Consider the following 5,000-nt stretch of genomic DNA (forward strand, 5'->3'; position numbering starts at 1 on the left):
GGCTATCCGGCTGTCCCTATCCAAAAATTGAGAAATCCATAAGTGTCCCTACCTACTTTGCGCCGAAGCAATACGAATCAAAAAGAACTACGAATGGGGACTTAGAATAATTTTTCATTTTTCCCAACTTTGAAAATAATCACTTGAAAAAAATCTTAGAATCCAAAGAATAGTATACTTGATCGTTCTACAAGTCGAAAATTGGAAAAATAAGTGATATTTTTGCTTGATGCTATTTTTGTCGGTATGCAAAATCGTTGTCAAGATTCTCAAACCTTAAAATCAGGCCAGCCGGCAATTGGCGGGTGAAAATTTCAATCAATTCCCATTCCTCACATCAAACTATGCATATAACAATAGCTTTTATGCTGAATGACGGCTATCCGGCTGTCCCTATCCAAAAATTGAGAAATCCATAAGTGTCCCTACCTACTTTGCGCCGAAGCAATACGAATCAAAAAGAACTACGAATGGGGACTTAGAATAATTTTTCATTTTTCCCAACTTTGAAAATAATCACTTGAAAAAAATCTTAGAATCCAAAGAATAGTATACTTGATCGTTCTACAAGTCGAAAATTGGAAAAATAAGTGATATTTTTGCTTGATGCTATTTTTGTCGGTATGCAAAATCGTTGTCAAGATTCTCAAACCTTAAAATCAGGCCAGCCGGCAATTGGCGGGTGAAAATTTCAATCAATTCCCATTCCTCACATCAAACTATGCATATAACAATAGCTTTTATGCTGAATGACGGCTATCCGGCTGTCCCTATCCAAAAATTGAGAAATCCATAAGTGTCCCTACCTACTTTGCGCCGAAGCAATACGAATCAAAAAGAACTACGAATGGGGACTTAGAATAATTTTTCATTTTTCCCAACTTTGAAAATAATCACTTGAAAAAAATCTTAGAATCCAAAGAATAGTATACTTGATCGTTCTACAAGTCGAAAATTGGAAAAATAAGTGATATTTTTGCTTGATGCTATTTTTGTCGGTATGCAAAATCGTTGTCAAGATTCTCAAACCTTAAAATCAGGCCAGCCGGCAATTGGCGGGTGAAAATTTCAATCAATTCCCATTCCTCACATCAAACTATGCATATAACAATAGCTTTTATGCTGAATGACGGCTATCCGGCTGTCCCTATCCAAAAATTGAGAAATCCATAAGTGTCCCTACCTACTTTGCGCCGAAGCAATACGAATCAAAAAGAACTACGAATGGGGACTTAGAATAATTTTTCATTTTTCCCAACTTTGAAAATAATCACTTGAAAAAAATCATAGAATCCAAAGAATAGTATACTTGATCGTTCTACAAGTCGAAAATTGGAAAAATAAGTGATATTTTTGCTTGATGCTATTTTTGTCGGTATGCAAAATCGTTGTCAAGATTCTCAAACCTTAAAATCAGGCCAGCCGGCAATTGGCGGGTGAAAATTTCAATCAATTCCCATTCCTCACATCAAACTATGCATATAACAATAGCTTTTATGCTGAATGACGGCTATCCGGCTGTCCCTATCCAAAAATTGAGAAATCCATAAGTGTCCCTACCTACTTTGCGCCGAAGCAATACGAATCAAAAAGAACTACGAATGGGGACTTAGAATAATTTTTCATTTTTCCCAACTTTGAAAATAATCACTTGAAAAAAATCTTAGAATCCAAGGAATAGTATACTTGATCGTTCTACAAGTCGAAAATTGGAAAAATAAGTGATATTTTTGCTTGATGCTATTTTTGTCGGTATGCAAAATCGTTGTCAAGATTCTCAAACCTTAAAATCAGGCCAGCCGGCAATTGGCGGGTGAAAATTTCAATCAATTCCCATTCCTCACATCAAACTATGCATATAACAATAGCTTTTATGCTGAATGACGGCTATCCGGCTGTCCCTATCCAAAAATTGAGAAATCCATAAGTGTCCCTACCTACTTTGCGCCGAAGCAATACGAATCAAAAAGAACTACGAATGGGGACTTAGAATAATTTTTCATTTTTCCCAACTTTGAAAATAATCACTTGAAAAAAATCATAGAATCCAAAGAATAGTATACTTGATCGTTCTACAAGTCGAAAATTGGAAAAATAAGTGATATTTTTGCTTGATGCTATTTTTGTCGGTATGCAAAATCGTTGTCAAGATTCTCAAACCTTAAAATCAGGCCAGCCGGCAATTGGCGGGTGAAAATTTCAATCAATTCCCATTCCTCACATCAAACTATGCATATAACAATAGCTTTTATGCTGAATGACGGCTATCCGGCTGTCCCTATCCAAAAATTGAGAAATCCATAAGTGTCCCTACCTACTTTGCGCCGAAGCAATACGAATCAAAAAGAACTACGAATGGGGACTTAGAATAATTTTTCATTTTTCCCAACTTTGAAAATAATCACTTGAAAAAAATCTTAGAATCCAAGGAATAGTATACTTGATCGTTCTACAAGTCGAAAATTGGAAAAATAAGTGATATTTTTGCTTGATTCTATTTTTGTTGGTATGCAAAAATAGCATCACAGAATTTTTAATTGAAAAAAATTATATTCATGTATAATTGAATGCATAAAATTAAACTAAATTCTATAAAACTAATTTATAATTTATCAGGTAACCGATATTATTAATTTTTAGTGATGACTTGAAAAGTTGATGCTATTTTTGTTGGTATGCAAAAATAGCATCACAGAATTTTTAATTGAAAAAAATTATATTCATGTATAATTGAATGCATAAAATTAAACTAAATTCTATAAAACTAATTTATAATTTATCAGGTAACCGATATTATTAATTTTTAGTGATGACTTGAAAAGTTGATGCTATTTTTGTTGGTATGCAAAAATAGCATCACAGAATTTTTAATTGAAAAAAATTATATTCATGTATAATTGAATGCATAAAATTAAACTAAATTCTATAAAACTAATTTATAATTTATCAGGTAACCGATATTATTAATTTTTAGTGATGACTTGAAAAGTTGATGCTATTTTTGTTGGTATGCAAAAATAGCATCACAGAATTTTTAATTGAAAAAAAATATATTCATGTATAATTGAATGCATAAAATTAAACTAAATTCTATAAAACTAATTTATAATTTATCAGGTAACCGATATTATTAATTTTTAGTGATGACTTGAAAAGTTGATGCTATTTTTGTTGGTATGCAAAAATAGCATCACAGAATTTTTAATTGAAAAAAATATATATTCAGATATAATTGAATGCATAAAATTAAACTAAATTCTATACAACTAATTTATATTTTATCAAGTAACCGATATTATTAATTTTCAATGATGTCTTGGAACGTTCATGCTATTTTTGTTGGTATGCAAAAATAGCATCACAGAATTTTTAATTGAAAAAAATATATATTCAAATATAATTGAATGCATAAAATTAAACTAAATTCTATACAACTAATTTATATTTTATCAAGTAACCGATATTATTAATTTTCAATGATGTCTTGGAACGTTGATCCTATTTTTGTTGGTATGCAAAAATAGCATCACAGAATTTTTAATTAAAAAAAATATATATTCATATATAATTGAATGCATAAAATGAAACTAAATTCTATACAACTAATTTATATTTTATCAAGTAACCGATATTATTAATTTTCAATGATGTCTTGGAACGTTGATCCTATTTTTGTTGGTATGCAAAAATAGCATCACAGAATTTTTCATTGAAAAAAATATATATTCATATATAATTGAATGCCTAAAATAAAAATAAATTCTATACAACTAATTTATATTTTATCAAGTAACCGATATTATTAATTTTCAATGATGTCTTGGAACGTTGATCCTATTTTTGTTGGTATGCAAAAATAGAATCACAGAATTTTTAATTAAAAAAAATATATATTCATATATAATTGAATCCATAAAATTAAACTAAATTCTATACAACTATTTTATAGTTTATCAAGTAACCGATATTATTAATTTTCAATGATGTCTTGGAACGTTGATGCTATTTTTGTTGGTATGCAAAAATAGCATCACAGAATTTTTAATTGAAAAAAATTATATTCATATATAATTGAATGCATAAAATTAAACTAAATTCTATATAACTAATTTATAATTTATCAGGTAACCGATATTATTAATTTTTAGTGATGACTTGAAAAGTTGATGCTATTTTTGTTGGTATGCAAAAATAGCATCACAGAATTTTTAATTGAAAAAAATATATATTCAGATATAATTGAATGCATAAAATGAAACTAAATTCTATACAACTAATTTATATTTTATCAAGTAACCGATATTATTAATTTTCAATGATGTCTTGGAACGTTGATCCTATTTTTGTTGGTATGCAAAAATAGCATCACAGAATTTTTAATTAAAAAAAATATATATTCATATATAATTGAATGCATAAAATGAAACTAAATTCTATACAACTAATTTATATTTTATCAAGTAACCGATATTATTAATTTTCAATGATGTCTTGGAACGTTGATCCTATTTTTGTTGGTATGCAAAAATAGCATCACAGAATTTTTCATTGAAAAAAATATATATTCATATATAATTGAATGCCTAAAATAAAAATAAATTCTATACAACTAATTTATATTTTATCAAGTAACCGATATTATTAATTTTCAATGATGTCTTGGAACGTTGATGCTATTTTTGTTGGTATGCAAAAATAGCATCACAGAATTTTTCATTGAAAAAAATATATATTCATATATAATTGAATGCCTAAAATAAAAATAAATTCTATGTAACTAATTTATAATTTATCAAGTAACCGATATTATTAATTTTCAATGATGTCTTGGAACGTTGATCCTATTTTTGTTGGTATGCAAAAATAGAATCACAGAATTTTTAATTAAAAAAAATATATATTCATATATAATTGAATCCATAAAATTAAACTAAATTCTATACAACTATTTTATAGTTTATCAAGTAACCGATATTATTAATTTTCAATGATGTCTTGGA

The sequence above is a fragment of the Diachasmimorpha longicaudata genome, unplaced genomic scaffold (assembly GCF_034640455.1).
Source record: "Diachasmimorpha longicaudata isolate KC_UGA_2023 unplaced genomic scaffold, iyDiaLong2 ctg00000128.1, whole genome shotgun sequence".
NCBI classification, from domain to species: domain Eukaryota; kingdom Metazoa; phylum Arthropoda; class Insecta; order Hymenoptera; family Braconidae; genus Diachasmimorpha; species Diachasmimorpha longicaudata.